General features: G+C 35.9%; 1 long non-coding RNA gene across 1 annotated transcript in view; it reads left to right on the top strand.

Annotated features, from left to right (window-relative positions):
• The first annotated feature begins 16040 nt into the window (after positions 1–16040).
• LOC136365620 (uncharacterized) overlaps positions 16041–25835 on the top strand; it is a 449115-nt gene continuing 439320 nt past the window's right edge. The window contains exon 1 of the long non-coding RNA XR_010744380.1: positions 16041–16102. This is a non-coding gene — a long non-coding RNA (uncharacterized lncRNA). The remainder of the gene's footprint in view (positions 16103–25835) is intronic.

Genomic DNA, 25835 nt, shown 5'->3' with positions numbered 1-25835 from the left:
TGCATTGCAGTGATTTGCAGTTCTTATTTTTTGTCCTGTAAAGAATACTTTCTCAATGCTCTTAAATTTAATTCTCTGTGTAGTACCTGAGTGCCTCACAGTCTTTGAGGTATTTATTCTCACAACACTGAGGTGAGAGGGGAAGGTCAAGACATATCACCTCTGAGCTTTCTACAAAAGACAGTGGAAAATATTGAGACTGAACCTTGGTTCCCTCACATTCAAGTCACTGTTAAATGAAATTTCTTTCTAAATTTTATGGAGGCTTACTTTGACAATAAATTATTCTCTGGTACAGCCCTTATGTTGTTAATTTTTTTCTCTTGTTTCTTTTTCCCATTGGCAGAAACAATGTAATTACTTAGAAACAGCCCTGCTAAAATCATGCATCCATGGATTATGTATAAGGTGTCCAGATGGTAATAGCTTTATATATTGTTTCCAACTCCCTGAAAAACTTAGAGAATTTTTTAAAAAAATTTAAAAAATTCTCCTTGAAGTAAGGAACATCTGTGACACTTGTTTTAGTGATTATTATACAAAGTACAGAATGAGTTATTTTGAGGACAAAATTTTGATGTCTAAACCAGGTTGTCATTGGCTGGGATATAGCTGATATACAAAATTAAATCATACATAAAAGTGAAACTGTGAGCATTTTATACATTGGCTATGAAACGCTTACTTTTCCTGGGCGATAGGGAGGAGTGTGAGAAAAATATTTGTCAAGAAAAGATGTGTAGGGGGTTACAAAAGACTACATTATTTCATTTGGATTTTTTATCACACATTTAGTAATTTATTTGAGAAAATGCAATCAATGTTGCATTTTTCCCTTCAGTGAGAATTCTTAAGTGAGAAATATGTTCAAATTGGCATGAGAAAATATGCTTTTCTGTGGATTGAAAACTCTCTGAAAAACCATAGCTCTAAACAACACTGTCTCTAGTTGTTTGAAAGCCTGGATTAGCATGGCACTCCTACACAAATCCCTAGCATGGGTCAGTCACACCTTAAATAAGAGGAAACTACACACAGATGAAAATTTGTGGTATTATCATGGATTGTACTACACATTCTGAGTGCACAAGAAAGCTGAAGGGAATAGCATGTGAGAACATACAGAATATGTTTCGTCCTTACCTTGGCACAGAGTTACACGATGCAAGAATGAAATAACAGGTAGAAGAAAGAAGCCAAAACCAGACAGAAATCCAGCTGTTTCCATTTCTCCTAAAAAAAATTCAGGAAGAGAGGTAAAGATTTTTTTACGAAATTTAATATAATTTTACAGTGTAAAAGACTTTGTTATGAAACAGGAGAGGACTGATTTCGAAAGATTCTGATATGAGAATCAATAAAATTACTAAAACTGAGTTATGCCTAATCTGAGAGTTGACTTCCATGGAGCATGGGAGGAATGTTCAGGGCAGAGTGGGGAGCAAGGCGTTCTCAATGCATGGTCCCAGAATGTGCTTAAACTCAATTATTCCTGTATTATTGCTTTTTAAAAATTACTGTTCTAACAGCTATTTGTAAAAGATTAGAAGAAAACAGATCAAGTATCACTAAATTAGACTAAAATTGACCGTGCTCTTTCAAACAGTGCAGACATTTTCTGCAAACCCTCTTAAAAATACAGTCTATATGGGAAGAAGAGTGATGGTGTAAAAAAGTAAGTCTTTTCATCCAGAATTTTGTGCACAGAAGAACGCTTCTGCTCATTCCTTCTTACTGCAAGAGATTGATGTGAATACAGTCTCCATCTGATAACTCTTATATTCATAGGAAAAAGTGTTGCATTTTTCACCTGTTCCTCCCATCTCAATCCCCATTGGTTCCTCCAGCGGGAGAAAAAAAAAAAAAAAAAAAAAAAAAAAAAAAAAAAAAAAAAAAAAAAAAAAAAAAAAAAAAAGCCTGCTGGATATAAGCTTAGGAGGGAAACTGGTTTTATCTTTTTATCTATATATGAATGCCTTGCTTCTGCTATGCTTCTGCTTCTGTTTGCAGAAGTTTCCAGGTTGTTTGAATAAGAGAAAAAACAAAACAAATAAACAAAAATACTCAATAAAACCAACCAACCATCCAACCAAAAGCCAAATAAAAAAGAGAATATGCTGTGCTATTTGGAAGCTTTCAGTGCTACAGATGTCAAAAGAACTACTTCCCTAATCTTGCCATCATTATGAAATTACTGAAGTCACAAGCTGTGCAGTATATTCACTGTTGTCTCACCCACGGACATTACTTCTATGCTGCAGAACTCTGAAGAAAAGATTGTGATAACTGGTAAACAATAGATACAGTTTAGTGCTGAACTGAGAAGTCTTCCTGAATACTGAAAGCCTTCATTTATTTTGCTTTCTATGGTATGCAATTTTTAAAAATTCAGAGCCTTATTAACCTGTTGCATGTTATATCTTGCAAGGTTTTGCATGCACCTTTCTCAAAAACCAAAAAATATAGTGTAGTTAGTCTTCTGTGGCAAAAAAAAAAAAGAGTATGCTAGATCAGTATTCATCAGAACAGGCTTTTGGGTGTGTATCCGTCTTCTAAGGCTGCTCACAGTGGAAGGAATAAATTAACAAAGAGGTGGGACAGTAACAAAGGAGCAAGCAGAGGATTTATTCTTGCATAACTTGAACATAACTGGTACAATAGAAGTGAAAGAAATGGTACAGAAGTGAATGAACTCTCTGCAAAGAGCTCCATGACTTTGACACAACAGGCTGCAAGTACAAGGCCATGGTGTTCTCAGTCTGATCCATGTCTCCTCTGCCCTCAGGCTCTACCCTCAAAGATTAACAGGAGAAAGAGAGAATTAATGAAGAAACTAGAGAAAGAGAGACAACAGTGTGAGCCAAAAAACTGGTAATAATAAAGAGAGAAGATGTAAAAACAATTGCTATGTTAAGGTTGTTTCAGCAGAGTAGGTTTCTTCTCTGATTTTTGAGAATTTTTATATGTTACAAGAATTTTGTACTAAGGAAAAAAAAAAACCCAAACAACCAAATGTTGGCAATAAAGAAGATGAATTACACATTTTGTCTTCTGGGTCAGGAGAAAAGTTAGTAGTGTTCCTCTTGTGTCAGTTTTGTTTGAAGAATGCAGTTGATATCAAATAATATGTGCAACCTACATTACATATACTGCTTCCGGTTAAGGAAAGTGACAAAAGACTTCAGGAAGTGAAGAAAGTATCTGCAAAATTTACAAGAATTAAATTATTTGTTGTTTTCTTTATTCTTATTCTTCTTATTTCTTTATCCTTATTCCAGTTACAAACATGTCAGATATAACAAATCAACATTAATGTCTATTTATGGAATTTATATATTCCATTAACATATGTAGCATAACAAATCTCCAAAAGAGTTGTCTATTTGTTCTGACATATTCTTTTCCTTTAATGTTTAGCCTTTCCAGTGGAGTACAGAAGAGATATAGTTCTTTAAAGAAGATGATTTTTCTATTACTCATGCCAATGTTGCTAACAGGGCCCTTAAATCAGAACATCACACTGCTCTTTTCAAGACCCTTTTTTCAAGCCAAAATAGTCATTGCCAAGTTGAGTAATAATTTCTACTGATACATTGGGAACATATCAGTGGCTGAAATAAAGACTATGAAAGAAACAGCATGTAAAATGGGAACTGGTGTCTTCTGATATCTTGGTGATGTGCAGGGCGTGGTACATTTCTTCACAGAAATAAATAAAATTATGGGGCCAAGGGCCAAGGCCCCACTAGGAAGGGGTGTAAAGGGTGCTGTGGAAGTTTGCTAGACTATGATTTCTGTGGCTACTGAAGCCATGCTGCTGTCCATGACCTGGCTAGAAGATATGCAAAGAGGCAGTGCAGAGTGGCGCAGGAATCCTCTCTACCTGGAATAGAAATTTGTTTAATCTGCACAGGAGGACTACCCATGACAGGAGAATTTCTCACTGAAATGCTTTCTGCTGTCTCCCATGCCTCATCCTGTCCATCAAGAGGCAGTAGAGCATGAACACATGCACACTGCTACTGAACCATTATTACACCAGGATCTATCCCATACTGAAACATCATGGATTCTGTAGCTCTCTGGAAGGGTTGTTTGCCAAAGCACACTGCCTGAATTCCAGTTATAAATTGCAACCTTTCCCCTTGATGCCCCTCAAAAGTTTTAGGGAAGGAGAAAGTGGAATGAAGAGGTTATTTTGAAGGCTTAATTTGGGAACAGGAGGAGAGAAACAGCAGGAATTTCCAGAATACAGGGACAGGTTAAACCATTTGGGCAGGATGACTACCATGTACACTTAGATATAAATTGGCTGAAAAGCTCGACTCTCAATGCAGCAGGTGAATTTTAACCCTGAGCTGGAACAGGAATTTCAATGTTAGTAAAGCAAATGCGTTAGACATTCCACATTACTGATTAAACCTTCCTTATTGACAGGTCAAGAGAACTTGGTTATGTTCCACAGTTTTTGAAGAAGTCAGAAACTAACCTCTGGAAAAAGATGCTCACATGAAAGACTCACACATGGAGCAATAATCTCATCTGCAAAGAAGTAAACTTTCAGATGAGGTGGAAAATACATTAGGAAGGACCTGTGCAGATGCATACACCTTTTCCAGGAATTGTAAAATGCATTCCTATTGCCTAATAAATAGGATAGAACTCTAAGTCAAGGGAAGCTTCAAAGTTTCCCAAACCTAATCTTTCAGTTCCAGACAAATTGAAGCCCATACAAGTGATGTCTGTCACATTAAGATACTGGTGTACAGCTCTGTAGTCCTTGCTGAGCTGTGTGATTTGCATTGCTGTATTCATGTTTTGATCAAAACTTCTGTGTGTGAGCAAAGCTGCATTGTAGCCTGATCCTGGCTGGCCTCTTGAGCCTTGGCATGAGAGCAGCACCTTCCAGTACATACAGCACGTGCATGTACTTCTGCTCACTGCAGATTTTCACCTTCATTTCCTGTTGCTAACTTGGACAATTTAAAAAAAAAATAAGTGGTCCCAGGTGATCATAAGTGATCCTTTTAAAGGAGAAAGACAGCTCTAGTTTCTTTGCTTGGAAATGCATGAAAAACCTGCAAAACCCTTGGCAAATCTCAGTTAGGAGTTCCATATTCTGATGCTTTTAGCTTCAAAGGGGAGTTGTTCACAGCTTATCATCACAACAGGTCATCAAATCATGATAGCATGTTTACCTAGATAATTTCCATTTTGATGACCAGTTCCTTCTGTCACAGACCCTTTCTGTCCTTGTCTTAGAGGGGTTGCATAGTTTCCTACTTGAAGGATGTGTTCTTGTGAACTCAAGGGTTAATTGAGTCTTCAGAACTGTTATAGCATAAATAGATGCATATGGTGACCCTCATCAAACTGCTGATATAGTCTGTCAGTTTTTTTAAAGTTGGAAACAATGCAATTATGTTGGGTTACCTTTTTCAATGAAAGTTAAAGAAATAGGAAAAGGTTATTTATAAAATTACAGTAAACTCAGGAGAAGGAGAAAAAGGGCACCTTGCAATGAAATGGAAACAGCTTTATGACTCAGAACTAAATTAAAACTTTTTTCAGTTGTGTATGTTGTGATGAACAAAACAACAACAACAACAACAACAAAAAAAGTAATAGGTAAATTATTCTGCAAAGAGAGAAACAGCACATAAAAACATGGATATAGTAAAGAATTAAAATCTTTAAATCTCTCACAAGCCAAGGATAGTACTCTCAGACTGAAAATAAGGCACATGTGAACTAATAAAATTTGCTCATGGCAAAAACTGAAAACTATTGCAAACATAAAGGTAGAACTGGAATATTGCAATGAGGAGATTTTTGAGAAATGAAGTGATAAAAATGGGAAAAAAGTAATCTTTCAACGTACTGTCATCCATTCAGGGACTAATGAGAAGAACATCTGTTATACCATAGCACTTTACAGGGTTGAAATAGAGGAGAAAGGAAACTGTAATTCTTGGTAGTCAATATTTGAATATTTTCCAGTTATCCTTGTGATATGACATCCTAATGGTGAATACAGTGCATAGGCATTTTGGAGAAGCATTTCTGCAGAGAAGGGAGAGTTTTGACTCAGTTGTACAAAGCACTGAGCATATCTCTGTAAGATTACTTAAAATTCCATCTGCCTCCCTTCAAGAGATAACAGTTTCTGACTAGAACTGATGAAGAAAGTCTCCACTAAAATGAGAGGAGAATGGAATGTCCATCCCTTGGGACAGATTTAAAAGAACCTTGCTTGTTTATCACAGAAAACAAAAAACTGAGAGTGGATATGACTTATTCCTGTGTGCTGAGGGAAAAGCACTAGAAAGAAAAGAGCTTTTGAAAATTAAAGGGCAGCACTGTCTTAAAAGTAAATGTATATAAATGGGCCATGGCTAAAGTTACTCAGTGAATGTAGAGACCCCTCAGAAGATTGAAAGGGTGCAAATACACCTGGAAAATCATATTTGAAGAGAAAGTGTCAGTGACTTACTAATAAATTGAAAGGAGGTCCTCACTGTAATTCAGGTTAAGATTATATTATTTAATTGTCTGTGATTGCACAGGAGTGTAGACAGTGACCCAAGAAATCTTTTATTCCTGTGTTTTTCATTACCCATGTGATATAAATTGGTGTGAAGACCCTTGAGCTTTTCTCTGCTAATTAACTGTGTTCCAATACAACACATCTTTCTGCAAACTAGCACTGAATTTTAGGTAATTAAGTTCAGCAAATCTTGCTGCAATGAGTACTGGCATTTGGGACTGTTTCCTTGTGACATTTCTCCTTTACTTTAAACTTTAAAAGTATTTTTGAAAAACCATTTTTCTGCAATACATATGGTCTTTTAAGAAGAATGAAAGCACATATTCTGACCTTTCTCTGTGTATAATGTAGAGGTAATAGTATTATAATAACAGTGTGGGTGATAAATGCTAAATATATTGTTCTAAAATGTTTTCCTGCATATCTAATGTTATTACTTTTATTCTCATATTTATTATGAACTCCACAAATGTCTTTTTGAGAGCATTTTTTAACATATTTTGACAGTGATGCTTCTAATATTGTTAAAGGGTCATTTTTATTCCAGTTATACTCAGTGAGACAAATATTTTGAAGTAATGGCACTTTTTATTTTCAAAACGTACCAGATTTCCTTTTGAGCAGAGAGAAAGCTGGGTGAAATCATATCAAGTACAAAAGGTAGTTAACACTTAAACCAAGAAAAAGATGTTTTAATTTTGCTTCTTTTGGAAATCCTGCTATAGGGCACGTGGGTGCACCTGTTCATTGCATTTCACAAGAAGCTTGTAATGAGAGGTTCTAATTCTGCCTCACAGCAGTTTGAACAATATTTCTATTTGATGCACACTTAGGGGTTTGAGGTTTTAGAACTCAGAGTTGAAGCTGCTGTTTCATTGTGGCATTAGAAACTGGAAGTATAACAATTTTTACACACACAATTTGCATTGTGATATTCTCTTTTTATCCCCATATCAGGCAAAGAGTGGAAAGGAGGAGACACGGCTGAGTCTCTATTTTCTGCAGTGGACAAAATATGCTGATCCACAGGCATACTAAGCATACAATTTTTCATTAATCCCAATAATTTTTTCCTGGTTTGGGGCAGTGACAGCTCTCTTCTATTTCAGGCTCTCTCAGAGTAGTTAGTTCTGCATGGAGTAAAGGGTGAAGATTAAATTAAACCCCAAGTTGTATATTTATGTACAGCACCAGGAGGGATGAACACAGCAAGCCTGCAAGGCAAGTCACCAAATAGAAAGCACTCTGTGATTTCCTGGCATGTGCACCTGACAGTGGTCTGCTGTGTAACTGCTGATGAAATGACTAATTTGACACATGCAAAAATAAAATCTGATTAAAAGTATACAACTCTTCAGATGTGAGCTTGCTCAGACAAGAAAAATACCTGTTGTTTTTCTAGAATACTCTGATTGAACTACTAACACTTAAAATGTTCATAATAAGAAATTTATGATTCTCTCAAAATGCCTGGCTTGGTGAAAGAAGGGCATAAGCTAAATATTGTGACTGCAGATTATAAAATCTCTGCTTTTATAAACATGGAAGGATTACAAGACTTTAATTTGGGAAAGCATGCTGACAGCTGTAAGAAACCAGATCTTTCTAGATGTTAACAGTGTCATTAAAATCAGTGTAACTGATTGTGTGACTAGGGCAATCAAGATCTGGCCCCACATCCCTCTGTAATTAGCATTACAGAGATTAATATAATACTGACTAGCCAATGACATGTTAAAGCCTTAGTAAAGTTAATTTGTTTGGAAAGCTTTTCTTTTAAAATCTAAAACAAATGGTTCAAGTGACATGTGAGATGTACAGGATGTAGAGGAAATCAATAAACCAGCAGACTGTAAATGATGTGGAAATAACTTCTTTATGTTTTCCTGTTTTTGTAGTTTATAGTTAGCACGAGTACATAAATGCAACAGCTATGTGCAAAGGAAGAAAAGTAAATCCAAATGTGAGAAGTGTTGTGATGAGCTACCATTTCCTCAATGAATTTCTTTTTTTTTTTTTTTTTCTGTGTAATATTAGATTTCTTTTCAGATGTTACTAAATTAAGATAGTACTATGTGATGATTGGTTTGCAAGGGCTTGGGTACTCTAATATTCATTCTTGTATATTTATCTACATATTTCTTCAACCCTCTAACTAACCATTTTCCAAAAATAGAGTTCACTGATACTCCTGAATTTCCATCCAATCTTGCTGCTTGTAGGGATGAGAGATATTTTTAAAATAAGTACTGAAAATCTGTCAAATATATTACATTGTTTGTATTATAAGGACTTTACGGTTCCTCAATTTTTAATGTTCTATATCATGGTTTAAATGCTCATTCTACAATCTTCATAATACTAATGTGTAAGAGGGGAACATTACACCTATCTTAAAAATATTAACTGATAAGGGATGCACTTCTAGTCATGATTTCATAAACCTATACAAGCCTGTGCTGGGTGTCTACAAACTAAATGCCATGGACAAGTGGTACTTAAGAGGATTTCAAAGACCATTCCTGTATGTCGCTGATGATAAATGACATTGTAAAGCTGTCTTATAGCTTTCGATATTGGATGTTTTCTCAAAATTTTAGAATAGAAAACAGGAATTGGGAAATTTGAAAGCAAGATAAGTGTATATAACGTGGTGCAGGCTATAACACTGTCCTGTCATCCATAGTTTGGGGCTCTTTTTTATTTTTATTTTAGTCTATTAAAAAAGAGACTTTGTGAATTTTATGTGTGGACTGAGCTTTTAGAAATAAGTTGAGAGGTAGGAAAGAGTTTGGTTGAAGGCAGTGAGGATTGGATGAAAAGCAAATCTATCATGCAGGCTCCTCAACTGTAAATTCAGGTGAAATGGTCTCTCTCCCAGCTCTCTTCAAGCATCTGCAGGAAGAAATATATCTGAGTCTGAGGGCAGGTTTATAGGAAGTCTTTGGAAGCTGGCATGCAAGTGCAGTACAAAAATTATTATAGTCAATCCACTGATGCAGAAAAGTTGTTGATGAAAAGATTAGTAGTAATTTCAGGCCTGTTTACTTCACTGCAATTAAGAGAGAAGATGCTGGAGAGTGGTGGCATGGCTATCTGTAAAAAGGAAATATGTGCATCATATTAAAATATAGTCAGGAGGGTGATCACAGGGAGAACATTCTTCAGTCTGGCATCAGCTCATCCTGATTTGCTTAAGTTTAGTCACATGGGAAGTATTCCAGCCACAGCTACAGCCACAGCCCAGATCTTTGCAGGCTCCAGTTCTCAAGGGTTCTGTGTGAAATCTCCAGAGTGAGGCTTTCATGGGGACTGCAAGTGTCATAACCTAGCAGAGGAAGATTAGGCAGTCACTGAACCTGAGAAGGAACTCTACTTTAAATTCTGAACCTGTTAATGGATACTTAGGAATAAAGTAACTAAAAAAAAAAAATTATGTCAACATGGAATGCCTGGGTAAGCTAGGTAGCTAGTCATGACAGAGATTTTATCCTAAACAGGAGCAGGTAGGGCACTTAAGTGTTAATAATGTGCTAAGTATAGATCAGAAGTGGGAATATCTGCAGTACATTCAGCTTACTTGACTAAACACAAAGCATCAAAATCTTTTCATATGTATTCACTTTGATAGTTATTGATTACTTTTTCTCTGTGTTTTAATTCCATACAGAGCCCATAAAGCATTGTATGAGAACAGGTAGAAAAAATCCTTGTTTCATGAACTGACTGAAATCTCTGAAGTCATTTCTCCAGACACCATCTGAAGACCTGGCCCATAGGATCCTTCATCTGGAATGGTACAAGACACTGCTATAAATCCCAAAGTGTACTTTCCTGATCTCTGAGTAGTGTGTACATCCTTGTGGTATAAAAATTCACATTATATTAAAAATCTGTGGTTGGAAATTCTGGAGCTCAAATTATGAATACATAATTTAGTTGCATGAATAGTACTGCAACTTAAATCAAAAAAGAGATGTAAACTTAAGAAAAGAGAACATAATTGCAAATATGTCCACATTTAATATTGACTCTTGTTCCTTAGGAAGAGGAAAAAGTAACTAAAATTAAAAAGAAAGAGGAAATCATTTTATACAACAGCACTTGTAGAAACCTTGGGATTAATGGAAAAAGGTTGACTAATTCTGAAAAAAAAGCTTCACTTTTTTAGATGTGTTAAGCTGGAAAGTAACTGGAATCAATTGAGTATATACAACTGAAAAAAAATTTACAGTCGCAATCCTGACCCTACAGAGTGGGAATTTTGCCATAGGTTAATTGGGGCTGACATTTCATACAGTGCTTCATCACTAACAATTCAGGGATCTGATCCACAAGTGATTGCACCACTTGGAGTTTTTCCATTGCTTTCACAGATCTTTGGATCAGACCCATGCTGCAGATGCATAGTTCTTCCATCTGAGGGGTAATTTCACATGTAATTGTCAGAGCTATCAAATGGGCCTTAGGCAAAGTTGGGAAAGAACATCTACATCTGGACAGAGACCTTGAGATGTAAGCAGGGCAACAGTTTTGAGAACTCTACAACGATTTTCTTGGTTTAAAAATCCAAATAAATGTATTTCTTTATCTTTAACTCTTAACAGCCAGCTTTGCTAGAAAAAAAAAAATAAAACCTTTTCCTATGAATTGATGCAGCTGGAGAACTGTTGCCACAGCTGTACTCTACTTAAGCTCTAGATGGTTAACTGTGGAGTATTCCTACTTTCTTTTCATATAGGAAGCATATGTAATCTACATGCAAACATCAATTTTGTAGGAGTCACTGATCTAAGCTCAGCTATTTATTCAAATGTGTTGAACATAAAGTATCAGAATGATCCCCTGACCTCTGAGAGACTTTTTATGTGTGAACAGTTATTTGCAGCTCAGGCTTTCGGTGGTATTAGGGTAAGGGGTGTTCATTAACTCTCAAGACAAAGGCCAGATACTCAATCAGACTAAACGAAGAGTATTGTTTGTAAATCTTAGACTTTACATGTTTGGTTATCCTGTAAAAAAGATAAACTACTTCCCTGTAAGCCTGATAATTGGAGTAAGCAATTTGCTTTATTTTAGGAGTAGAGAGTAAATGCTGGTACTAGTCAAGAAAAAGAAATGCAACAGCTATTATTGTATACCCAGACATTATTGCTCTCCTAGAACACTATGAACACCTGCATTTTTCTGTTGTGTCTCAAATCGATAAAAGATGTCAAAATAGTCTGGTTTTATACAGTAATGTGATTTTCAAAATTTATTAACACCTTACAATATTTAGCATGAAAATATAATCCTGCTATGTTCATTAAATAATGTAATCTGAAAAAAATAACATTAAAAAAAAATCTTTTAGTTGGTGTTGGGAGGGAAAATAGTTCAGCTTCTGATATCTTCATATGCTGCCCATCTCTTTGTTATTGTATAACACTATCACTATTCACTATTCTGTCTATTCTTGCATAGAGAATTGAAACATCACTTGAGTTTCCTCTGAGGATGGATTAACAAGATTTGCTGTGACATGACTTGATTAATTAATGAGACTAGAGTATTCTTTGGTCCTGGTGTGCTGTTCTTGAACTTCTTAGATGCGAAAATTCTAACCTTCAATATTTGAGAAGCCAACTGGGTAAAGCAAAACTCTTGTATGACCTTCAATAATAATAAAACTGAAAATCCATTATGGAAGGTACCTGAATAGCTGTACACATTCAAGGTGATTTTTTTTTTCATATTTGAAGAATGAAAGTGCACACAACTAAAGTAGAGTACAGAAAAATACATCATTGGCTGTTTAAAATATAATTAGATACCTTTCTACTTTTCTTTCTGGAATCTTCTACAAAAAGAAAAAGCTTTCAAAGTACTGCAATGCAGAAGTTGTTTTACTCTTTGTACTTATCCCCAAGGAAATAGAGAAGGCTCTCAAAGGGCAAATACCAGATGAAAGCGAGCACATCCCATCCGCTGGCCCTGCTTCAGAAATTTCTTGTCCATGATTGAGTATCAGGCTACATAAGGAAGTGTTGAGAGCCATGTCTGTGATATACTTGTGGGATACACATTTTAAAGCCAAAGAGTCTACCTAGCTCACCAAGAGACTGAGATTAGTCTAAGACAAAAAAAATCCTTCCATTCTACAGACTGACTTGAGGCTATTTTCAAGCATAGCTAGCAGAAGTAATAGGAATCTGGATTTAGAAACATGGCAATGCTGTAAATTTGGTTTTTTTGTGGAGTGCAGTTGGTTTGGTCATTAAGTCAACATTTCAGTGGCAGCCCCTGGGATCTATAGCTTGCATGCTGGTGATAAGATAGCTTTTCACCTTCTCTTTCCTTCCTGCTCCCATCAAAGAAATCTTTTGTGAAAAAAAGCTTGTGGACCTTACTTACTATTTGTATGCTTATCAATAAATTGATTCTCAGTATGTGAGTATAAATGCTAGAAATTTCCTGTGCAATAAAAAGCAAGTAGAAAATTGGAATTTTTTATCTAATCAGACAGGGATCAAAATGATTGTTGCTTTTTTTATACAAAAAAAAGGCAATAACTCTGCAATGTACATTTCCTTCTCAGATACATTTTGAAAAAAATTAATAAGATTAACATTGTGGATGTCAGCTGGATTTGCCTTCACAGATGCCAGACAGCATTAGCAAAGAGAATCCGATGTAAGTTTTTAGCTAATATTATTAGACCTCTTTCTTCCTACATGCCAGCACGAGATATGCATTAATGAAATTAGACCTGAACACATCCAACAATCCTAAGTCAGTAGTGGAGAAAGGAAATAATTTATTGTAGGTGACAGAGAACAGCTATAAAATACAAACTACATCTAGTGAGATGGGAAAAATGAATCACTAGTGACTGGTGGCCACCAGTACTATTACCCTTAGAAAGATAATGTCACTGACAGACATAGCATAAGTGGATGAGTGCACATTGCATGGACCTGTTGAAATTAGTCAGGTCCTTTATTATGTAATGGAAATCTGAAGTTGCCTTTACCCATCTGAGTTTTGGAGTATGAGAGTCATGCACTGCTATAACTTGGTCTTGACATCTCTGTTTAGATAAATAATCCCATATCAGGGACACAAATAACCCACGGTAAATGGCGTTTCACACAGGCTGGACAAGTATTGCTACAGTTATTAGATATTTATCTTTAAACCATTCAGTTGAATAACTTATAACCATTTGCCTGCAAATATCCTACCTAGATAGGGATTTGAATGAATTCAGAGATATATCCATTGCAATGTTTCAATCCTATAGAAAAGAAGCATGACAAAGCAGTAGCATTATAGGAAATTATCTCTTTTTTTCTGTATTGTTCAGTTAAAGAGCAAATCCTTTGCTTTTATTTGAAATGTTTCAAAGATCAAATATTCTGAGCTGGAGATGTATTGTTAAATTAGGCAGAATCATGTTGTTACCCTAAGGAAATCTACCCTGACTCAAAAAACAAAACAAAACAAAAAAACACAAACCAAACCAAACCCCAAAACAAACAAACAAACAAACAAAACAAAAACAAAAACAAAAAACCCAACCCAAACCAAACCAAACCAACCAAACAAAAAAACCCCACAAAAAAACAACAAAAAAAAAAAAACCCCAAGCAAACAAACAAAACCACAAACAACCAACCAAACAAAAAAAACCCACCACAGTTTAGATGTGATTAGAGGTTTAACTATTAGCTATACATTTGCTCTAAGTTTGTGCCTACCCTGCCTGTGCTTTCACCTTGTACTCAAAAAGACCTCTGTTGAAACAGATCTGTGTCTTCTCTGTCCCGTTCTAGTTTTGAACATCTACATTGAAATCAGCGAATCCCCATCACTTTCAGTCTCAGAAGAATTTTCTACTGGACAGAAGGGTAAAGAAGATTGAGGAAAGAAAGTTGCAGGAAAGTAAAGATGGTGATGAAAAACCCGGTGAGGGAGAGACAGAAAAACACAGTAGCAAACATGCATAGAAAGAGAAAGCTCAGGCTCCAGTACAGAGAGCAACAAAAAACAAATGCTAAAGTTGAAATAATAATTTGAGTCTGGAAGGGGAAATAAAGAATTTCCAAGATGGAGGGAAGATAGATATAATGGTGAGATATGGAGGAGTCAAATAAGCTTTTTTTTTCCCCTTTTCTTAACAGATAAACACCACTTTTTAAGAGTGAGAATAGCAAAACTATGAATCCCAAACTTTCCTCTCTCAGGAAACAACCATAAATTATAAAGCTCTGTGGCAAAGAAATATATAAATTACCTATTCCCTCTATAGGAATAGGGGATATCTTCCACTCAATCTTTAAAAATAGAATATTAAGCACAGTTTATTACTATCTGCTTCTATTTCTGTTTGAGAGTATGGTAACATCATAATGTCTGTATCATTTAGAGCATGGCATGCAGTCTGATCACAGAAGAGAAAGTGATATTAGCCCTACTTCACAGGACAGAAGAAAAGTCACCAAGTGGTTTATATAGGGTGCCCACTGGTCACAAAACTGAGCCTTGGATTGAGTAAACAGAAGATAAAGACTATGCAGTTGCTTACAACTGTGAGAAGTCTAATATTTGGATTCTTGATGAATAAGCTGGGCTGATTTCTTTTTTTTTCTCACCTCAGGAGATGAGCAGTATAATTTTAATGCACCAAGTTGTCCACTGAAAATGTTCCTGCCTCAGTGAAGAGTCAGCAGAATAAAACATTTGCTACTGCCTCAACCATTGCCAATCACAGTGTATTTATTTTGATTAAATTGCTGAGAAACGTGGGCTTGTGTTACCAACGTCAGCCAGAGTGCCTGGGCTGCTGAGATATTAAGTAGACACTTAGGTCTGCTGAGTCTGCTTGTGCTTAGGGATGGGAACCTACAGAGAAGGAAAACAAGAAGCTTAACAAGGTAGGAAAGAAGCAGAAACTAACGTTTTAGTCAGTGACTACAATTCAGGAAGCCTTGCATTTTACCTGTAGTTAGAGATGACCTCTGTGCCACAGGGGGAGAAAGCCCACAGCTTTTCAGATCATCCTTAGTGTGACCTCACCTTGCAGTCTTCTGCCTTCCCCACTGCATATGTCATAGCTTCAGTGAGTTCATTCTAATCTCATTCTACATTCTTGAGGATCTAAATTCAGAGTCTGTGTCTTAGGATACAACCTGTTGTTATACAGTAGCACAAAATCATGGAGAAGGATGGGACATTAGAAGGTAATCTAATCATCCTCCTGTTCTGAGGCCTGTTCTTCCAGGTATTCAAAGTCTGCAGGAACCCATTCCAATGTTTTATTTTTCAGAAGAGCTTTTGCTCTAATTTCTGATCTGGTACTTCCTGTAGTCTACATAAACTCTTATTTGCCCACTACACCAGCAATTCAATGTGGTTCTGCTTCTTTATAGATGCTTTTATATATTTGAAAATATTATTATCTTCTCCATTAGTCTTCTCCTCCTTCCTTTACATATCCTGGGTGGTTTGTTTTTTTTCATTTTTTTTTTTTTTTTTTTTTTTTTTTTTTTTTTTTTTTTTTTTTTTTTTCTGGTGTGGGTTTTTTTGTTTGTTTTAGATTTATTTTGTTAACCTTTCCTTAAAAGCCTGTCTTTTATAGGTCTCTCATCAGTTTTGTTTTCTGTTTTGACCTTTCTTCACTTGGTCAAAGTGAAAAGTTATGCAAGCCAGCTTAATTTGAACCGTGCCTAATTGAAATGCTTGCCCTCACAACCTTAAAGACGGATTTCAACCTTAAAGACTAGTTATCATTAATCTAAAAAATAAAATAGTTCATGTGTGTTTCATGGGAAAGCAGCTGTGGTCATGCAATGAAAGCCAAATTAGAACTAAAGCAGTTTACTGATTTATTAACAAAATGTAATTAACTGGCAATAAGTGAATGCAGGACTGGTATCAGTCATGCATCAGTTAGCCCATGATACTGGATAATAACTAAATGCTAATATAGATTAAAAAACTTATGAGCATTTTTCTGAACATTAAGATTAAATATAACTAATCTCAAAATATTTTACATGCCCATGCACACAATTTAACTCATGTTTCCTGCCTGATTCCAGGCCTTATGTGTCATCAGCACACTCCCTTTTTGAGAGGAGAGAGGAGATTCCCCAACTGCACAGCCCTTCCTGTGAGACATTTGGATGTTGTGGCTCTGAGTGAACTTCTGCTGCTTCCTATTGTCCAGTGATGCACGTGTTGGCAAAGGATCATCTCAGGAATGCCAACACACATGCCCCCACATGTTGGTTACCTCCTTGCTGCACCCTGCACTCTCTACATACATATACTTGTACAAAAAATACTGAGTTGGAAAGAACTCACAAGGGACTCCTGGCCCTGCACAGGATATCCCAAGAGTAACAGCATGTGGCTGAGAGCACTGCCCAAACACTTCCTGGGCTCTTGTCAGGCTGTGACCACTTCCGTGGGGAACCTGTTCCAGTACTCAACCACCCTCTGGGTGAAGAACCCTTTTTTGAAGATCTCCCCTCAGATTCCCTCCTGCCATGGCTAGTGCAGGCTGCTCCTGGTGACCATGAGGAGGCTGCACTACCAGTCCTAGGCAAAGATTGCAATGGGATGACTGCCATCAGTGTCAAACCAGAGCCTGAGAGGCTGACTGCTGCTTTTATTTTCAGTCCAGAGACTCTTCCCCTTGTTACAATTTCCATTTTGTTTACACAAACACACACACATCCATCTGTCTATCTAGCTATCTTTCTAATATGATTTCACCCTTGTTTCAGAAGTCTCTTTGTAATTCAGAGGTTACCTTTTGATCCATCAGGTAAAGATAAATGCCTGCTCAGATATTTTTGTGTTCAATTCACCCCACAGCACTTTCACTCATATTTTTATTTTAAGAAAGGTTATTATCCAGGACATTGGCCAAGGGTGAACAAAGTGAGTACTCCCACATGTGTTTTTGCATTTCAGACCTGTTGGCCACTAAATATACATCAATGAACTGAGGCTTATCTTGCAGATTTGGAAAATTTAAAATTTTTGAATTTCGATTTTATTTCCCCTTCACCCCCTGCCTGAAGTAATACAAATCAAATCATCTTTCCTTAATACCCAGCTAGGATGCATCAAATAACTTTATTGGGCACAGCTACTAGGCAGAATCAAATAAAATAATATAGATTTGACAAACAATTAAGAACTACTTCTTGAGTTTTTTTAAATAAAAAATATTCAGTCTGGGCAGGATAATTTTAAACCATATTCTGAAATTGAAATGACTGTGTGTACTGCTGGCCGCTGCATGGTTGCTTCAAATTGTAGGAGGATCACCTTAAAGAAAGCCTGAAGTGAAACCCAGTGCTGGTTGTTGAAACAAAATATGTGATTCACAACCCATGTCAATAATAGTCATAGTCAGAGGAAGCTTGATTTATTTAGCTCTCAGATCTCTCTCTTTTCAGACTCAGAACATGTATCATCATCACTAGATAATTAGGACAGTCTTATCCAAAAGAAGAGGACAGGGAAAAGCTAAAAATTATGACAATGAAGCATGCAAAGGCATTTGAATAGTTACCATTACCAAATCAGTAAGAAAAGAAGAAAGAGTAAGAAGAATAATCAGTCCTTTTATCATTTGTCAGAACTGGGGGTATTATCATGTGCAGGCTGCTTACTGTGATTGAAAGTGCATATGCTAAGGAGCGAACTTTTCTCCTGTTCTCATACTCTTGAAGGTCACATTGCCCTGTAGGCTATAGAAGGATAAAATGCTTTGAATTTGTAGTTTAATAATCAAATTTGGTGTGTGACTTTAGTGTTGCAAATTACTTGTATGTGTTTTTAAGAACATACATCTACAGTTAAATTGCAAATACAACAGAATAATCTATAAGTCTTTAAAAAAGCATCTGAAAAGAACAGTGGTGTTTTTCACTGCCGCATTATGTGTTCCCACATCTTCAGAGCAGGAATGGCAAGGAGGTAGCAAAAAGCCACTCATACCCTACCTTGAACAGCTTGTAGAATCGAGGGCACTGAAGATTAAAGGAATGACATTTTCTTAGTATCTCCTCAAAGGCTTCTGACATAAATACTACAAGGAGAATTAACCTTCCAGGGAGTTGGTCTTCAGTGAATGTGCAGAGAGAGGAGATCTGAAGCCAGTCAGAAGTTACAACATAGTGGGTGGATGATGAAATTGGGAGTGCTGAATGTTCCATGCACTGATATGGGGATTTAAATGCAGCTTGAAAGAACAAATTTAAAGAAACCTACCATGTGTTCAGCAACTGATTTCACTTCTTCTCATGTTTGCTCCAGGAGAGTCAGCCAAACATTTTCTAGCTGGATATTTTCCATTGAGAATCTTTTTTCCATCAAAACTTCCTAAAGGAGAAAGGGACTTCTTGTCCTTCATTATGCAAGCTAATTAGCCTACATAAATCACCTGCTTACTTCAGGAGATGTGTGTTTCCTGACAAGTGTCTAAGTAAATACTAAGTAAAGGTCTTATGCTCTGTGTGATGAATTAATATTTTCCTAAGATAGATTATTTCATCAATGTAAATTAATATCAATTTTACTTAGGAAAATTTAGCCAAGTGCCTAAACTTCAGACGTAGAGTAGACTCATAAGATACTGGATATTTCTGGATCCAGTTGGAAATTCAACTCAGTGCTGATGAAAATCAGGATAGAAGTTGTAAGTTTTAAAGATTATTTAGGTATTTCATTACTTAATTATGAGCTCAGTGTTTAGATAACTTGCAGCATTAGGATAAGTATAGTTAAATTTTAACATCCAAAGTTAATATATTTAACATTAAATTCTTATGTTCTAAGCAATAATAGATGTAAAATATATATTCATATAAAATGTAAAAATAAATTGTTGGATATGAATCAAAGTTCTATTAGCATTAAAAATTTACTTTTGGCCTGCTTCTTTCAATTATCTTCATTTGAACAAAAAAATAGTCATAGTATATAGACTGCTTAAGTTCAGAAAATGTACCAAAGCCCCTCAGAATGCTTTTGAGTTGCCTGTGCAGTCCCAGTACAGAATCTGAGGTTGTTGTTGTTTTGCTGTTCTGATTTCTTAAAGAGTTCTTCATCAGAATGGCATCAGTGATACATGGCTTCTACTGATAGCTTCTCCTTGAGATAGCAATTCACTACTTTTATTGTGCATAGATATGTTAAAATACACATGGATACCCATGCACACACTTACAGAAAGCAATCACCTCAATGTTCCTGGGCTGAGAACTCTGATAATACACGACAAAACTCCATTACCTCTTCCAGTGCATGTTTGTATTTGTGTGTTTTATGAAGCTGGCAAAGGGATGGCTTTGAACAACAGATTTTAAGTGGTTGATTTTATTATTTCCCAGAGGAACAAGAGCTTTTGCTCCACTGCCGTGTATCCTGGAAATGTGTGGCAGCACCAAGAGTTATCACCTCCTGCAGGGATGGATGTGTGCTACTTTTTTCCAGTTCTTCAAGTAAGCAAGAACCAGGAATGAAGCTGCTGAAAAGACACTGAAAAATGATGAAATTTGACCAGGACAGTTAAATGAAGAGTAGCATTGCATTTTCAGTGTGGATTTGAATCACAGTAAAATCTGACACAGTGCCCACTGTGGTTCCTTTAATGGCTTTCATGTAATTAGCATATAGAAACCTATCCCTTAAGCAGTTTTCTTTTATACTGTGGAATAAAGGTGGCTTGTGGCATGGTCATGGGGTGAATGACAACTTGAGTTTATTATACTATAAATAAATAATAGTTGCAATCTTTAAGACAGAAAAAATGGCAATTATTGCTTAGCCCAGTGGGGTTGGCATTCACTATGCACAGCATTTCAGAACTATTGAATTCTATGGCTAGTAAAAAGGGAAGGGTAAATTGCTTCTCAGACAAGTGTTACATTTAAATACATATCACTTTCATTTAAAATACTTTCTTATAAGCTGTCTGCTCTTGGTAAGGGAAATCTCATGCAGAAGATAAATAACTGGATAAATGGAATGTAAGTGACAGCAAAGAATTACATTTCAACTGTGGTCTTTTGTGAATAGATCATTAGTGATAGTGGAGGAATTGTTAACTTTTGCAGAGGTAACATAAAGTTTATCTTGGTGTTGTTCTCCATATCTAAAATTGCTGTGAGTGAACTTGTTCTACAATATATGTGAGAGGAGCCTGAAAGAAGATAGTAATATTTACTGTCTCACATGCCAAGTTCCAAATTCTAGTTTCTATGCATGGCTGTAAATTTAATTAGCCAGAGAATCTTGTACAAATAATTTCACCTCTCTGCCCATTTTTCTTTCCATCATTTTTGTTAGAGTATGTATTTATTTAACTATGTATTTATTTAACTATTTAAAGTGCCTGACATAAGCACATAGCTCTCAACTCAGGTGGTGTCTTCGGGCATAAAAAGGAAAATTAATTCCCTGACTGCAAGTAATTGTATTTCATCAAGTTGATAACTGCTTGGTGAAACAAACACTTTTCTCAAGGTGCTTGCTCACCTCATAACAGAATAGGGGACTACATAAACTTAATGATTTTTAAAGAAAAATTTTGGTCTTGTTTTCCTCCAAACAGTGCCACTAAAATGGGATTATATGCTCAGTGTCCCTGAAGGAAAATGAAATTATAATGTAAGAAGGAATAGTCAGTACCCTATCAAGCAGGCACAACCTCATCTGCTGGTCTAGGCTTGAAAAAAATGCAAATGGAGATACTAGAAAGGAAGAAGAAGGATGAAGTTAGGCTGAGAGGCATCCACTTGCAAGAAGAGTGTTTGAAATTATATGAAAAGGTAAATGTCCTATTCTGGACACTATCATTCTAATCCTTCAACATATATTGTTGGTCTGCACAGTCATCTATAAGCTTGCCTTTTCTTTAGGAATCCCAAGTTATACTCACTATACTATAAAACATTTCATGAGTCATATTAGCAGGATAGACAAAAACAAACCTGGATGAAATTGTGCCATGTTTTAAGATTTGTATTACACTTTCCTGAGTGTAATTAGCAATCTTTCAACATGAAATGAAACTAAAAAAACACCCCAAACAAACAGATATCTAAACCATGTAATTATAATACTGAAAATCTTTGTTTTATCCCCAAAATTGCAAAGAAAATAGAGGATTTTTTTACTTCCAAAAGATGGGGAGAAAAATCAGAAGAGGAATGGCTAGTTTTTATATATTAGAAATGGATAAAAATGTCTTTTTTGTGTTCTTTTCTGAATAGCAACAGCATAATTTGCTTTTTTGGAAGGGAGGTAAATTTCATTGCATTTTCTAAGTGAAGCATCCTGTGTACTTTTATTCAACAAGGAGCACCCGTCACTAAGACAGATATGCGAGCCTTCATTTAGTCTTACTGATACAGGCACAAATGTAGTATTTGATTGTGATTGGTGACAGTTTTTTCTTAGAATTTTGTTGTCTAAATATTTCTTGGTGAATAACGAACTGCAATATTTAATGTCTAGAATAAAATTTTATGTCAATATTATAGTATCCTTATAGTGGAACATTTGGAAATTCAAGTGTGAATTTCTCATATATCTTTTTACCTTAGAAATAAGCAGCAACTATCTTTGTGGCAATCTAAATGTATCATCCTAAATCTTTGTTGAATAGTGCTGTGGAAAGGCTATCTTTGAGTCATCAAGGCATTATCTACCTCCTTTGCCTTTGGAAAAACCAGAAGGCAACTGCTGCTAAATTTGATATCTCTTGGGGGAACCATGACGTGGTCCATGTAAGACACATTTTATCTGTGTCTTCTTTTTCCAAATTGGATTGCCCAGTTCTTTAGTGTTCTTTGTAAAGCTCATTGCAAAGGAGAAACCTTTCAAATATCTTCTTTTGTTGCTTCTATTATAAAGTCCTTAGAACAGTTCAATTCTCCACTGGAAGCACGGGAGTTTAGCCATGCCACTGCTGGGAACTAGATCATTAACTCAAAAAAATCAATGCATCAAACCTGAGATACATGTCAAACTTCAAATTGCTTAAGGCAGTAAACAGGAATTGCTGAGGGGAAGCATATATCTCAGATTCAAGAGAACATGGAGGGGAAAGCAATTTGTAGCTCAAAGAAGTCCCCTTTTGAACAGACAGAGGTGTTGGAATACTGCAGAGTTTGACTCCCTCTATTGCTTGCTGACTCTTACCTCATGAATTATCTTTTTCACAATGGCCTGTGAGCAGAGCATATATCAATTCTAGTTTTTTGGAGTACATTATAGGGGTAAAACTGGGTATCCAGTAGGTAAATGAGGGAAATTGTTCTCCTAGAACTCACCACTGAAATTCCAGCTCCTAGGTACCTCTTTGAATCAGAGGTACATGGAGTAAAGAGACCCAGTCTCCTGTCTCAGTCTTCAGTCAAGAAAAAGCTTACCAAATCTACTTGTTCAGATAGGAACTTCAGACCTGATAGCAGTAGAAAGTGAGAAAAGATAGTATGAATCCTCATAGCTTCCCCCTTATGCAACAGTATTACCTAAAGCCTGATTCCTCAGTCATGTTCATGCACTACTTGACGTAAAGGGAAAAAACAACTACGTCATTTACAGCTCATAAAACTGATTATGCTAAAGTCTGTGGAGATTGGAGGCCAGAGTGGATTGTTGTGCCAAAGGTACAGCAATCTCTGTGGCTGATATAAAACAAAACTAACAAAAACTTTGACAAGATTTTTCAAAGCATTTTATGTCCCATGGTGGTGCTTTTTTTTTTTTTTCCCTGACTAATGTGGAAATCGAAATTTTATATAAAAACTGAAAACATTTTCAAGGTAGCTTCCAAGAGCACCAGTGGTAGAAAACACATGTCTTGCAGATCTTACAGGATCTGTCAGATAATGCTGAACAATTTTTGGCCCATAGATCAGTTAATTCTAGTCTTGACTCAGGCTATGCAACTGAGACTATAGAATCTTTAGTTTTAGTTTTGATAGTAAATTTAAGTATAAGATATGGAATAATAAAAATAAATTGCAAACCTACATAATTTTTTCAGAGTTTGTTTTCATTTCAAAGTCCAAGCATCCTAAAAGTTGTGCTGCAGAAGATCTGTCTTCCATCTTTCTTTATTCCTCTATATTTCAAATGTGCCAATGCTTCTCACCTTTTCATTAAAAAGAAAAAAAAAATCTTGTCCTGTACCATTACAGAGGCATCAGATGATTCTTAAATAGAAATAGTAGAATTCATTTTATATTTTTTAATAATAAATTCCAGACATGGACATTATTATCTATGAATAAAATAAAGGAAGTCCTGTATTCTGTAGACTAGCTCTTAATTCTATTTTTAAAATAGAAATAATTTTGTGTGTTCACATTCACCTTAAGAAAATACTGACTATTCTGTGAGACAGATCAAATCATTATTAATGAGAAAACATAATGGTAACTGTACACCAAGAACATTGTGAAGATGAATGTTTCAAAGTATTTTTAATGGACTATGTTTTTTCTACCTATATACGTGAAGAAAAATTATAAAACTCTTAAATTCATACATTCATCCAGGGATACAAAGGAACTATGTAAATGGTGATACATCTTCTGATAACGGTGGCAAACTCATTAGTGAGCTGTTATATCCATTATAGGGAACATCATACAGATGAAAGCTATTAAAGGAGAAAATGGTCTTGAGTTCTGTCTCAGTAAAGGAACTATGATTTATTACTCAAACTAATGTAAGTGAAATGAAAGGTAAGTTGTACTTATGATGTATAGCGTGGAAGTTCTAAGCCTTGCTTAAGCATAAGCCAGAACTTTGCCAGGTGCTTCAGTGATAGAGTGACTATATGGTCCAAGAGGAAGTTTCAGCCACTACACATTTGCTGACTGACAGAATTCTATTGAGTAGGATAAAAATGCAAAGAATGGAAGAAAGAAAGTGCTGGCAAATGGGACTGCAAGTGTCATCAACAACCTGACAGTATAATATGCAAAGCTTCACCCTTTAAAGAGCCTTAAAAATGGTCGATGTAGTTAGTACAAGAGCTTTAAAATCAGAAACTTATGAAGTTCGTTTAGCCTGACAGCATTTTCTCCAATCAGGAAACAATGTTTTCTTCCTTATTTCTTTACTATTATCCTACTCTCTGGAGTCTGGAATGATGTCTAGTGATTAGGTATCACCAACTTGCTACAATCTTTCTTTTATTTTGCTTATGGTATCAGTATAAGGAGGCTTTTCTGCTGATTGCCCCTCCTGTTGTTCTCTGAGTGGCCAGTAGAAAACAACTGGTACTCAGATTCTTATCTTACACTGTCATGTAATATGTGCCTCTTAGATACTTGAAAAATATTTCTTTCATTTCCTGAGTATTTTCAAAATGTTCGCTATATCAATAAATGAGTCATTTATCTACAGTAGCTATGTAATACTTGTCACTCTATATGATGCTGCCTTTTCTCATTATCAGGTCTGGAATTTCAGTGGGTTGTAGAACCTTGTTCTTTAATCATTCACTTTCCATTTTCTACATTCATTCTAATCTCTATACATGGCAACTGAGCTATCAAACATCACCATTAGTGGCACACTCTGTGCTTAGTTTCAGTCAATCTGTATCCACATACACAGACTTTATCAAGATTTTTATCGAGTTTGTGAAACTAGCTTTAAAATCTTCTGGGACTGCTGTTCAACGCTTATTTAATCAAAAATCAGTCTCACACAAACCCATTTCTTCCTATCATACTTTACTAGGGAAATGATCTATTGTATCACTTCCTTCCTCTGTTCTGATAAATCCTGAAATGCAACTTTTAATTCTTTCTCCCAGCCCACTCTGTTGCATTCCTGAGTACAGCTGAATTATCAGGCCTCAAGGCACAGATGCAGACTTTTATATGTCTTGGTAAGCATCTGTGGGTTACTTGAGAGACTGTGTCTTGCTTAATGTATGTGGCATCCTTTATGACTGCTCAGTTGTCTTGCTCTCACCTTGCAATGCCATGAGTCATAGCAGAACTGTAAAGTCATCAGCAACACTTTTCAAAAGTGTCATTAAAGGTTTTCTAATGGCTCATTATCAAAGTGTTTATCCATCTCCTTTAATTGTGAAATCGTTCCATTCAAAAAAAATCCACCACAAAAAGCTCCTCCAGCAGCCAAGTGTTTTCTCCTCTTTAGCTGTCAAGAGCCTTAGCAGTACAAGCCTCTAGCTGTGTTTCAGTACGTTCCTGAAGCATTCTCACGTTCTTATTAAAATAGCTTTTCTGTAGTA

This window comes from Sylvia atricapilla, chromosome 1 (assembly GCF_009819655.1).
Source record: "Sylvia atricapilla isolate bSylAtr1 chromosome 1, bSylAtr1.pri, whole genome shotgun sequence".
Classification (NCBI taxonomy): Eukaryota; Metazoa; Chordata; class Aves; order Passeriformes; family Sylviidae; genus Sylvia; species Sylvia atricapilla.
Note: the sequence above shows the minus strand (reverse complement) of the source record. Positions and strands in the feature narration are given on the sequence as shown.